Source organism: Pinus tabuliformis, chromosome 1_2, assembly GCF_031772625.1.
Source record: "Pinus tabuliformis cultivar Carrire ecotype Pingquan chromosome 1_2, CPIR1, whole genome shotgun sequence".
NCBI classification, from domain to species: Eukaryota; Viridiplantae; Streptophyta; class Pinopsida; order Pinales; family Pinaceae; genus Pinus; species Pinus tabuliformis.
This window is the reverse complement of record NC_142298.1, coordinates 346,759,077-346,774,026: the sequence shown is the minus strand read 5'-3', so window position 1 is coordinate 346,774,026 and position 14,950 is coordinate 346,759,077.

The window sequence follows — 14,950 nt, the reverse complement described above, 5'->3', positions numbered from 1 at the left end:
CTTAAATGATGATAGAGTCCTACTCTACAACCCAAGATGGGGACCCCTCCTATGGGAAGTAGTGCTCAAGGGGAGAAGGAGAGATAATATTTTGGAGTTATTCATGGAGAGTAGAGTTGGAGGATTGTAATGATTTGGGACACATACGGAGAATAGAGACGTGAACTATGTGAAAACCCAAAACCGTTATGAATTTATAACCCTATAATCTTATATTTCAAACTTCTGTGGTTTTCTTTTGTAGAAAGAGAATTCAAATTTTCCACTGTAACCATGTAAACATGTGTTTAGAAATGAACTACATGGCCCAAGCTTGAATTGTGATAGTTGAGGAAACTAATAAGAGAGCACTCCACCTAAGTGGGGTCGACTGAGAAGAACACTACTATTTGGTTGCATTTGTACATGTGAAGCACTAGAAAGAGGGATGATCAGCAAGGGAACCATAGGAAGTAGTGAATGGGTCTGTATATGTGTTGTGACAACCCTTAACACCCATATTTTGTTGTGTATTCAAGCCCAAACTCAACGCTTGAGAGGTGGCATCTCTATTTCCCAATCGATGAAGGAGTTTGACCTTCACTCTCTATCCTTGAATTGGCCTTTGGTATAATACCGTGAGTGAAGTACCTTTAAAACATCAAATCTAGCTTGAGGGTGGCCAACTATAAGAAATTTGTAGTGCGGCTAAGCCTACGGTTGGGTGGAGAGTGGCAATCCACTCTTCAGATTCCAACATAATTAAGTAGAACAAATAAGTGTGTTTCTATCTTGTAAATGAATTGTAGATGTCATTCAATGTTTCAAATTTATATACCATGTCAAATTTATTTCATATGTATGTATTAGTGAATTGAACATTGTTACATATATTCATAATGAATATCATGTTGATATGAGCATGAATAAAGAGATGAGGTCCATCATAACATGCTTGAATATTGATTTGTAATCTTTTTATGGGTATGAACGATGTATGCAAATGGAAACCTTTACTAATGTTATCGGTGATTATGGCATGTAATATATCCATGAATTGAGAAGGATTTTCTTCTTTGTACCTAAGTGCTATTTCATGGAACTAGTCATGATGTATTTTTATTATAACTAATGGTGAAGAGAAAATTCTATGATGATAGGAGCTTAGAATCTATTTTAATCTGAATATGGGTTAGCTTATAGGCATCCCTATATAATAAGCAATCGAGTGGAGGGGGGCTGAAGCTGTCTCATGAACGGTGGTGTATTAATTGGTTTGGGAACAATTGAGGAGCTTTGATCGAACAAATGTAAATGGCCTTTAGCACTATATATCTATATATATATATATATAGATATATTTTAATTTAGAGTTTGGGAAGTCTGAGCCATAAATTTTGTTTAGATGGCCCAAAAGGAGCCATGACTATGAGCTATACCAAAAGGGGGACTTAATGGTATGTGGGTCTTGAGAGTTTGTAAGAAGTTTGTCATTGTAAAGGATTTTTCAAGACCCTAATATTCCGCAACCTCGAGCGAGGAATTGCCATATGACAACCTTAATTGTGTTTACCAAGCATATTAATTAATGTCCTTAGAGTATTAGAGTAAAGTGGAAGAATCAAAGGAGTGATGTCATGGATGATGATGTGGCCATGCCATGTGTATGGTATGTGTTACCAAGGTTTGGAACTTTTGGGCATGTCAGTTGGGAAAATATGAGTGATACACACCACATATTAGTAGGTGCCACATGGAGGACAACACACTAGCCTACACCATGTTGTGATATGTGGTCAAATGTTACAATAGAGGTGACACGATGGCTTGGTCTCCAACTTATCGTTGTTTTGCCGTGATTTTCAGCTATAAAGAAATTTGTCAATAATTCAGTCATTCGTGTGGGTATATTAACATATCATAGGATATCGGCCATATTTACATATGAACCATACTAACTATATCTCCATATCAACCAATCATTATATCAACTTATTTGGTATATTATCTTGCTGATTATATTGACATATTAGCTATATCATACCCCAATGGAAATGGACAAGGTGGTTACATGGAAAACCATTGATATGAGAAGATCTAGTATAACACATGGGTCGAGGACGTGGGCTAGTGTGGAGGCACTGTGTGGCTAAGGACAACCATGGGTTAACCACATTGGAATGTATGGATGGTGATGTGGCACTTAACATGAAAAACTTTGAATGGGCATAAATTTGTGCATAGAGCTAAGATTGAGGTTAATTTGATATTGTTGGAAAGCTCTCGAGAGTTAGAGTTGATGGTGATATCATAAATGTGATTTGAGGTGATGGAAGAAACAAGATTTTTTAATAACTACATCGTCATAATGTACCTTGCAGGTCGGGTCTACTTACACCTCACAACCCTAATATGGAATTAAGGGGTTGAGTGTGTTACAATTTGTCCCTCCAAGAAAATAAATTTAATTCAGTGTTTTTTCAGCACTTTGAAGAGTGAAATGGGGCCCATGATTAAGGAACTAATATCATATTAAATCGCTCTCAAGTACTTAATATTTAGTCATATCCTAAGCATATCTTCCTGACATGAAATTTGGGATGCCTATACCCAAGATAAAGAGAAAGGTTAATTGTAATTATTTTTTGTAAATAAAAGTTCAATCTAATATGGTCTCTTTAGAAAGGTCAAAGCAGAGGAAGTTGATATGTTGTAACTACCAAAAGGGGAGTTAAGAATTCCTAATGAGCAATTAGAGGCTATCACGTTTATAAGACTAAAGAGCCATTGTATTAACAACTTTTCAGCATCATAAGTTGGAAAATTCTTTTGAAAATTTTAATGAGAAGAAGCACCCGGGTGCCATTTTTGAAGAGGCATAATGGTGTTGTGATGTGGATGCTATGATTTTTTTCCCAATATTTATGTCATGAGTAATACCACTAGAAGGTTGTATTGTTCAATTGTTGAACATTCTACATCAAATTTATGTCTCTTATTTTTTTATTATCTATCTAACATGTTTTTCTCCAAGATGGTAGATGAGGGACCACAAGTGATGGTATTCTAATAGACTATTTTGCTTCATACTAGTATTTATGCTTATGTGTTTCTATATTTCTTTAATACCTATATTTCCTATAAATTTAACTATAGAAATTCATAACTAATAATTTATATTTTAGTTAAGGCTTGCTCCTAGTGAGAATAAGTTAAATCAATTTGCATCATGTGCATACCAAATAAAAACATATTGTATTTGCATCCAATAATCATATCATTATTTTAAGTAATGGTTATTAAGTTAGAATTTGGATGGGTTTCCTATCCTAGACAACGTTAGCGTAATTCAATTATTGGATTGGAAGTACCCCTATTTGTTGAAGGGAGCTTTGCCTCCATAAACAATAAGATACATCGATTCAAATTTGGGGTGATGATGTCAATGAAAATAATTTTATAGGTGGTTATGTTTAGGACCTATTATACAAAATTGTAATAAATAGTCAAAAACATTCTTATCTACTTGTGAGACTAAGTATAGATCAACAATGAAAGAAGTAAGAAAAGAGGCAATGTGGATTCTTAGTGTCTGATTCAAGACTAGTTTTACCTCAAATTCTACAACTACTATATTTTATATCAATAAAAGTGCTATACAAATTTCATTCAATCCAATCTCTCAAACAAAAACCAAATGTGTTGAGTTTGATCTTCATTACATTGAAGAACTTATTAAAGATCAAGTTCTCAGGTTACAATATTATTTTAAGAATAAGAAAATTACTAATATTTTTATCAAAAAATATGTTTTGAGCCATATTTTTATAGGTATGGTGTCAACATTAAATGGATGATATATCAATAATGTCCCCTCCTCTTATAGTGTTTTTTTACTCTTAATATTTTTCTATGATTTTCTTTAGTCATTCTTAAGAAGGGAATGTTAGGCCATATAAAAAGGGCTATCATAAAATATATATATGTTTTTTTTATATATAAATGTAAAAGCTTTTAATTTTTATATTTTTAAAAAATATATTAAATAAATTAATAAATAAATAAATTTTTTATTATTAATATAAATTTTAATAATTAAAATTTTAAATTGAAATTACAGTATATAATATCAATAAATTTTTAAAATTTTGTAAATAATCATATATATATATATATATATATATATATAATTTTACAATAAAATCGACCTATAAAATTATTATAAAAACCAACGCGGAATCATGATGGATTCAACCTCATTTGGTTTCCTTTTTTTAAATGTATCCCTTGAATTAATTCGTTGGGACTCATTATTCCCTTATGGTTGTACATTTTCAATGTACGGCGTGTGTTAGTGGCACCAACATAAGCTATTGTACGAACATGAGAAGCTCATCTTCAAAGTTGTATGGCTATAGAGGAACATTAAATGCTGAATAATTAAAGTAGGTATGTAAACCAAATGGTTCTGAATGTATTCAGAATAAATATTAAAATAAAAAATATTTATTTTATGACTTATTTTATTTTATTAAAATTTAAAAAATTATAAAAATAATTAATATATAAGCTATATATATTTAAAAATTATGAAATAATTTTTTAGTTATGGAAATTTTTTATTTTATTTTAAAGAGATTTAATCTATAAATAAGTTTTGTTATAATATTATAAGCCAATATTATAGGTTATCAATATCACATGTTCAAAAAATCTTAATCTACTTCATATTACATTTGTTCATATGACATTTTTTTAATTGATCAATTTAATTAAAAGAATAAAAATGACATATCTATTTTGAAGATAAATCTCAATCATTGCTTTGTGTATACTACTATCAATGTTCTAGAATAATTTATGGAGGTCAAATCTCTAACACCCACCTAATAATTATTAATAATTATATTAAAATTCTAAAAGTCATAATCCAAAATAAATATGTCTATTGGTGCATATTTTGTTTTGTTTTGTTTTTTCTATTATTAATAATTGATTCAAGCAATCTATTTACTCTTTAAACATTCTTAATTTCCTTTGACATATAATGTTTAATTTTAAAAATAAATAATTTTTAATATATTAGAAAAAGTAAGTATATTTGTGCGTGTTAAATGTATTACCTAGCAAAATCACTTTCCATTCACAAACATTGTCTACGTAAATCTAGCTACGAGTTTTCATGGCTAACTTGACCTACCTCTGGTAAAAAGTCCCAAAGAACACAACCTAACGTGACAAAACCAAACATAGACTTTGCTAAATGGGAATAACAAAAGATCCTCCCAACATCGTCAGGAAAACAAAACCAGGTTCTTATGACATAATGATTGCATGGTCATGCGTGGGAGAGGGAGGCACCACCCCGATGCTTCTAACTCCTTCTTGATTTATATTCTTTATTTTTTTGTCAATTAACCAAATTTCATTACTTCCTCAAAAAGGTGTTAGATTCAGCATGTTAGTTCGACGTTGCTCTCTCAGCTTCACTTCAACCAGATTTGTTAGCCAAGAGAGCAATATGAAAGCTTAAAATGTACTGATAGTAGCTACAAGGTTTACATATACAAAAAGGGATAACTACACAGAACACTAACAAAACCAAAAAAATTCCTGAAGAAAGAATTTACATAGGAGGGGGTGGTGCAACAACCACACCTTAGCCCACAAGGTGGCCCAGATCTTGATGCACATAGAAATCAATGTGAGCCAGGCGAGACTTGATTTTGTCCAACCTTTCACTAGTGTGACACTAGCTTCAGTGGATAGAGACAAGAAAGTCAAGGATTTCTCCTTGGCTGAATTGAATTTTATTGATGTAAGCAACCAATTCATTGCAATGCTTGTACATTTTTTCTTGTAACACGTCTAATCTGTCAGCCATAACCCACAACTACTAAGCAGTTGTCGCCAGCAAGGGTGGCTGCAACACTCTTCCCAGAGAATGTGGGGTTGCGACCTGTGCCTCCCCTTCGACATTGCTCCTAAATTCATCTTGTCGCACCCTCAGTGCTGCCCATTCGCCTTGCATGCCTCTCGAGCCTACTCCTCACCCGGCTCACCCCCTTTGAAGATTCATTTAAGGCACGTCAGTTGAACACCAAGGGGTAAGGTGCCCCAAATTTTTGGCTACGATTCACCACCAAATGTTTCCTTCCCAAATGCTCCATCGAGGCATGGCTTCCCTCCAACCATGCTTCCTCGTGAGTGTTTATTTTCTAGTAAATTTTCCATCCAACCAGCCCCGACAACCCAGAGAATCACCACTGAACTCTGCCTTGATGCTCAATCTCAGAGATACTTTACCACAATACACACCACTACTACGTCTCCTTCCAACTCTGCAAGTTTCTCCTTCTGTCTCCATGCAACACCACACAATACCACTACACTGCACCCATGGGACCTTAATAAGGTCTATCAAACTATCACCAACCCCGCATAGGAATCTCCGGGCCAACCACCAATCCCATCTAGGCCAATCACAAAGAGGGGCATCTCCCGCGGAGACACCTAGGACTAGACCTTCTAGATGTCTACCGAAGACAAAATTTCGCATAGAGGGATAGTATTAACTGACACTTACCAAGCTACGACTACCAATTCAAAAATTAAAGCCAAAACCTAAAGCAGAATCCAACGTGTCTGGACCAAAGTCAAACCACTACACAATGTCGATAGGCTGCAAGGTTCTCTAAGCACCTGGATCCCACATCGCCCAAGTCTTCATGCAAACCACCAACTCCATATAGTCATCTGCCTTTGTAATAAACCAGAGCTCGTGCTCGTGACCAGGATCGGGGAGCATGCACAGGAAAGGATGCTATGCACACACAATTGTTATATCCTTGTATATCTTCCCTCCCATACCACAATGCTTAACGTTGTGAAAATCACCAGTCTTGTAGGTTTTATAAACTGCCCTTGCTTTCTCGATTCTTCTATGATGTTTCATCCACATGTCTTCGTTGTTGCCTAAGCTCATGCCACATGTTACCTTAATGATCCATTTCATTCCGACTAACATCTGGTACCCTCACGTCTGTCAGGTGAGTCATGCCCATCAGTGTCATTCCAAATTTACATTGACCTCCATCGGGGTATGTTAAAAAAATATATATTTTAAAATTTTGATTAGTAAATAATTAAAAGCCTTATTGCAATTATACGATTCTAGGGAATATTTAATTGGATTTAAACATTGAAATTAATTAAAATTATTTCATCTTTAATTTTTTTCTTACAACACTTTATCCTTATCTTTTGTAAATTATTATTTTATTTTTGATAAAATATTTATTACTAATTCCTCTTAATTAACATACTTCTATGGTCAAATTTACTAAAAAAGTGACTATAACACAGATAATTTCTTTCTTGTATATAGAGGAATCAACAACTGTGACATGGGGTCAATTCCAACCACTACCGCTATAACCTTTAGGTGAACCATGGTCTTCGATTCCAACCGCTACGACTATAACCTCTAGATGAACCAAGGTTGATTCCAACTATTACCACTATAACCTCTAGGTGAACCACGCGACCTCTATAATGTAGCCCATAGTTAAACTCAGAGGATTTGAGCCTAGAACCTCTTAGAACATAATACTTCATTTTCACAACCATAACCAATTAAAATGTCCATAAAAGAATAATATATATAATATTTATTATTATTATTATTAATAAACAATATATAAATGAAGGTAAGAGAGAGAGCAGGGAGGTTTGCAAGATGGATAAGGTTTTCTTCTATGAGTTCCTTCATGTCGTCGCCATTGAAATTTAGCTCAATTTTGTTGCAAATGGTGCTTGCAAGCCATGAGAACAACATACCCAATGTGGGAATGAAGGTGTTTTTTAAGTCTCTAAAATATTTTTGGACATGGTATGGATGTTGTTTCGCCATCCAAGGGTTAGCTTTGCAATCATGACCATACATCAGAGGAAGGGGCTCTATTGGGTCATGATGGAATGGAGGTTTTCCTCCTCATTGTTTGACCTGCAGCTTCATAGACTCAAACAAGGATTTTTTTCCCACATGCTCTATAGAGTTGAACCATCACCTCTCCGATTTAGGTGATAAATTGGAGGACTAGTGGTCATATTGCACTTTCGTGGCTCTTATGATGGTGTTGGTCAAAAGGCTTGCAAAGATGTCAATCCCATGAGACTTGGCCCTCTGCTCTTCTATCAGGTTGATTAAGAATAGGGTTGTGAGGTTTTTCTTGACTCCAAGGCCCCTAGGGCCTTCCCCTTTTGCAAATTTGGTGGTGAAACAATATGGTAAACTAGATCTGGTTTGCTTCATGTCATATTTGGTGCCAGAATAGAAGTCACTGGAGAAATTTCAAATTTTCATTAAAAACCTAAATAAAAATACCTCTATTTTTCGGATCTGGTAGACCATCTGAAGAAGATTGTGTAGGAAAACTTAGGGATACCAATTGAATCTCAAGTTTTGGAATACAATGGTAAAGTGCTACATGACTCATGCAGGCTTCAAGACTATGACATGGGAAATAACTCCACTATCATACTAAATTTTAGGTTGCACAAAGGATCTTCAACCCACATAAACCACAATACAAATCTAAATGGATCTACATCATTCAAAGATGCACTAAAAGGGAAGAATGATGCTCAACGAATCCAACATCAAAACATTGCAGGTCCTTAGATTGTTGAGCAAGCGAGCAAGGTTCCATCCATGCATAGTACAAGATCAAAAGTAAGATCTAATTTTGAAGATCTACAAGCCACAACTCTAATTTATAGATTCAATGGTTTCTGGTCAAAACTAGAAGACCTATACAAGTTGGTTGAATTTTATTGGACTACAAAGTGTAGTATTATTTTGTGCTCAAAAGGATTATTCATATCACATTTTGAGCACCAGCAAGTCTAGGAAAAATTCCTAAATGAAGGACCATGATCTAGGTGGCTCGAGAGACACACAAGGGACAAAGAGGGCTTATGAAATCTTGAAAATCGAAGTGATCAGAATGATTTCGAACCAATACCAAAGCATAGATCTTTTCGTCCTAATCGCAGTGGTGCAAGCGGTTCGTCAATCTGAGTCTGGATGAGGAAGTTACAAGTATTCAAAGTTCGGTTGACTTTGGTGACTGGATAGGCTTAAGGAGGCCACGATTTGGACAAAACTCGGCCACCTGATTCCGGCTAGCCTAGGACAAATTCAGGTGAATTTGTGGCCTAGCTAATTTGCCTCCTTCGGTCCTTTTTCAAATTTTTAAAAGTGACTATTTTTATTTAAAAAAGATTAAAAAAATATATATGGTGGCAGGCCACCACCCCCACCACCCCTCTTACCCATATAACAACAAATATATTAAAAAAGGGGTGGGCGGCCATGATCCTGCCACCCCCGGAACCGCAACCTTACAAAAATATTACACATGGCTTAGTGGCATTCACCCTGCCAAGACCTTTGCACCACCATGTTAACATATCTATTAAATGGGTTGGGCACGGGCCACCTCCGATGGACCCAGACCACACCCCCACCAATATGACACGTCGAGTTGTGAGTAAGGGTGCTAGTGGGTCGAACCCGCCCAGCCCCCAAGCGGGCGACCCCATTAATATGTTGCAATGACCTCTAAAACACTACGAGCAACATAATAAAATGCGCCCCTTAATACATGAAACGATACCAACGTACCAACCACTAAAAACAATAATGTGCCCAATTTAAAGCATAAAACTATAATGTGTCAAAATAGGGAGGGGCGGGATTTGATCCCCCGACCCCTCGTCAACCATTTTCTAAGCTCTACCATTGGGCCAACCAACCCCACATGGGTTAATCCACCCGAGATTTACATATAAACCTTCATTTTCACAGTGTGCCCAAGGAACGAGGAATGAGGAGTGGGCACGGATCTCGAGACATAGGAGGCAGAATAATCTTTGATGCCCAAAGATTCTCCGAGTAGGTAAAAATTATTTTTGTCGGAACGTAGTCAAGTTTACAATCATTTTTTATGGTTTTCCATAGGCGTAATGGCGAGGTCAGAGTTTCCTTTTGAGTTGCATATTTCCAGTCCACCCATGGAGGAGAATCTTTGAGGAATCTAGGGGGAATCTAAAAGATTCCTTGAGCCCTAGATTCTTAGTTTCTCAGAATCCAAAAATTTGACAGTCGATTTTGCACTACTCTACGCCAAAAATCTGATGGTACATTCAGGTTTTTCATTTGCTCATTCTATTCTTTAGCCACTTTTCTAAGTGGACTGCAAGTTTCAGCATTCATGTGCGAGCAACCATTTCCATGTGATTGATGTCGTGAGATTGATGGCACGAACATCTTCAGCAGTTTGACATCCGCTTATTCAGATGGCCCAATGTTGTGAGGTATATGAAGTGTGTTCACATACTTCTTTTGCCATGCATTGTGTTGCACAGATCCCTGTTTGATGTTGATGAGGGATCTTGTTTATTACTTGCTTTCATGATTCTTGCTTGATGTGACGTGGAATCATCTATGTGATGTACTTGTTGTCACGATTCGTCATGTGTTTTGCGATCCCCTTTGTTGTATGTTGATGGGATACTCAGGTTGTCATCATGTATGTTTGCATTGAGATCCCTTTTATGCCATGTTGGCAGGATGCTCATCATGCATGAGTGTGTGTCATACTGATAGGAGTCTTTTGACTGAGAGTTCCTATAGTGGAACATCTCTTCGAGCCACTCCTGCATGAGGGAATTTTCCTTGTATGATAGCGACATCACCTCTTATGTACATCATCACTATTGACAACACTTAATGCAACGACCTACACCATCTTGACATGGGGCCCAGAGACGTAATCCCTCCTGGACAAACTCCATTATCAACAGCTTATGTTTTTATGTTGTTGATGATTGACATGCTCCTCTTCTTTACAACATGCACATGTATTCATTTATGTTCTTTTAAAAATGCAATTTAACACATCACGAAAGTAAAAGGTCTTGGAAGGGTCCTTCGTTACACCCAGACTGGGATCAGACCATGGTTTTGGGGCCGAGTTGGGCTTTTTGTTACACCTTGGTTCCTTGCTTTTGATGCATCAAACATGGTGGTAACAACTATATCAGTTTGGGTAAGGTTACCAAACCCTCCCCTTCCACTAGGTGCTCGAGAATATCAAAAATATTTTGGGCAAATAAAAAAAAATTAGATCGAGATAGAATATCAAAAGGCATCTTCACTTTTGCTAGGATATGTGTAGAAATTGAACTAAGAAAATGTCTCATTGATCTTATTCTTATAAATCATGAAAAATTCCAGTGGACACATCATCTAGACTATGAGAATACAACCTTCACTTGTTTTCAAGCAGGGCATTTGTAGAATTCCTGCCCACAAGATAAGTAGGTTTAAAGAAAAAATTGACAAGCCCCTAAGCAAAAGGGATGACAGTTTATAAACAACATGGAAGGAGAAGAAGAAGAATTGGAAGGAAATCATTCAGATCAAAAAACACAACCTAAACCTTAGCACCACCCAAATGGAGGAGAAATGGAAGGGTCTTAATCATTGGATTTTATCCAGAAAGATTCAGAATCTACAAAGTTCTTGATTCCAGAGCAACAACAAGGGAATATAACTATGGAAATTGATTCAGGTAGTACAAAGCGATCTCATGTATCTGATAGATTAGATTCAGACAAACAAACTTCCCCACAAATAAAGAGAAAAGAATGTCTATAGTAATCACAACTTCAACTCAAGGAGTATGGAAAAAGGTGGGGAAAAAAGGAAAAATGGGAAAGTTAAGTGATTTTTATCACACTTAACCCCACAAAATTTTATGTATTTGTTAAAAAGTTATTTTTATTTTAATGCATCACCTAAAAATATGATATGTTTTGAATGCTTTGAACATCTACAAAATATATTTTGTCTTTGTTTTTCAAATTAAATAAAATATATATATATATATATATATATATATATATATATATATATATTCTTCTGAAAAAAATATAAATTATAATATATAAAAATAATTTATTTCATAAAAAAATTGGTTTGAAATATTATCAATGTAACCTACTAGTTTTTCTTTTTTCATGATTTCTTATTAAAAAAAAATAAATTAAAAACATAAGGCACAATATATAAATAAAATAAATAAAAAAATAAAACATGAGGCACAATAATTAATTGGACATCAAATTGGCATATAATGCACAAATTTGTTAAGGTTTGAGTAATTAATTATGTTCTATTTTTATATGATATATTTCTACTATAAAAAAAAATCTATCTTTTAGCCTATTTGAATATTATTTAAATTTTAATTACTAAATAAATAAATAAAATCGAATTTTATTTTATTTTATTTAAATTTTAATTACTAAAAAATAAAAAATAAAAATGAATTTTATCTTATTTTAAAAGTTAATATTAAATATATAGTGATGCATTTAAAGTTAGAATTTTGATAGATATTGAATTTAGATTTAATTTTTAATTATTTAAATGAAAAAAATAATTCCATAACTTTTATCAAATTAATAATATTTATGAAAATAATTAATAATATTTATTGGCCCAATTCTAGTCAAATGACCTACATCCATGGGCTTGGTAGCAGCATGGTAGACTATGTTATCTCCTATCTCCCTTTATATAATGAAATAACAAATTTTGACATCTTAAACGACCACGAATTTGACTCTGATCATAGGCCTTTACTTATAACTCTCAATTTTTTCATGCATAGAGATCCCATAGAAGATAATCCTTATAGCCAAAAGAAGTTAATCTTTGATAGAAATAAAAAATATCTCTTTCTAAAAGAATTAAAAACTAATTTTCTTCCTTTATCTAGTATAGACAACATAGAAGATCTCTATCATAATTTTACTACAACCCTCTCATATTCTATTAACAAGTTCTCAATTGAAGTTTCAAGTAATAAAAGAAATAGCAAAACCAACCCATCGTATGACAAACATTGTAAAAGTGTAAGGAGAGAAATTAAGGAAGTTGTTAATGAATCTCTTAAAATTAGCAAGATAAAAATATACAAAGCCCTAATTAAAAGGAAAAAAAGGCAGTATATTCGTAAAAGACAAGAGAATCTCTTACACCTCCCTAAGGTAGCTCCTAAGAAATTCTGGAGGAAGATTCTAACTAGGAAAACTAAAGATGATAATAAAATTGCTTTACGCGACTGGAATTCCTATCTTAAAAACTTTATGAATCTCCAAATGTCATGGATAACTCTAAAACCCTGCTCACAACAAAAGAAGTTTTCTCATTAGAAGACATTGATTTTGGGGTTAATCGCTTGGCTAATGGGAAAGCTAAGGACATTGAAGGTTACCGGGTGGAAATGTTAAAAATTGGAGGTCCTGTCCTCATCCCCCACATTCAAAACCTTTTCAATCAAGTGGTCAAGTAAGAGTTCCCTAAACCATGGACTCAAAGCCTCATTATCCCTATTTTTAAAAGTGGGGATACAAATAACCCCTCTAATTATCGGACAATTATGATCAACCCTCTCCTAGCCAAGTTATATGGTATTATTTTGGAAAGAAAGTTGAGCATATGGCTTGAAAGTGAAGGTAAGCGGGCTAAATGCCAAGCGGGTTTTAGAAAGCAACACTCAACAACAGACCACCATGTTACGCTTAGGATCATTGTGGAGGAATGTGGGAATGATAAATCCAATCCCTTTTGTTGCTTTGTGGACTTTAGAAAGGCTTTCGATACGGTTCCTAGAAGCAACCTTTGGAACATATTAGAAGAGCTAAAGGTTCCTTTTGAGTTGAGAGCTACTGCTATAAGGTTATACAAGAATCTAATTTCCAAGTTAAAGAGCAACGAGGGGTGGTCGAAGGATATTAAGCGTAATATCAGAGTTAAACAAGGTTGCCCCCTCTCTCCTACCCTATTTGGCATTTACATCGACAAGCTAGAAGGTTGTTTAGAGGAAGCAAGATGTGCTGGCACTATCTTAGTTGGGATAGTCATCATCCTTCTTCTCTACACTCACGATATTGTTCTTCTCACAAGGTGCCCATCTGATCTTGATAAGTAACTCATACTTCTTAAGGATTTCTGCTCTACCATGGGTATGATTGTTAACACTGACAAAACGAAAGTTATGATTATCAAATCCAAGAAGGACACTTACGCTAATTTTATGTATGACAATAGTAACTTGGAGGAAGTGTCTTCCTACAAGTACCTAGGAATTGATATTCATCACAAGCTCAACTAGAACTATAGCATTGAGAAAAGGATTAATAAGGGATGGAAAGCTTATTTTGGTCTTGAAAATAATTGTAAAATGGCAAACCTTGTAATGTGGGATAGAAAGATGTTCCTCTTTGAAACTTTAGTCACTCTGGTTATCTTATATGGATGTGAGGCTTAGGGTTGTAGCATCTCTAGAGAATCTTGGAGAAAGATTGAGCAAATCCAGAATCGTTTTATAATGTATAACCTCAATATTAAAAGCAACACACCCTATCCTATTCTCCTTATAGAAGTGGGTATTTCCCCTATAGGGAGCCTAGCTATGACTAGGCTTCTGTTGTATAAGCACAAACTCAATAACATAGGAGACCATAGACTTCCTAAGCTAGCTTTAAATTCTAGCCAAAACCACCTAAGGCTCAAACGAGATTGGTATAAAGACACCAGGGCCTTGTTAAACCATTGGGAGATTGACAAGAATGTTGCATTGCAAAACATTAATAACATTAAAAATATTGCTACTTCTAAGTTTGAAGAAAAAATGTGGTGTGAGAAAGATTTAGTAGCTAAAAGAAAATTAAGATATTATAAGGAGGTCATCAACCCCACCCTAGAAGATCAAAAGTATCTCTTTGTTTTAACTAGCTCAAAGAAGAAAATTAATATAGCCAAGATTAGAATGAACTCTCATGAGCTCCATAGTGAAATGGGTCATTGGGCAGTTCCTAAACACCATGGATGGAA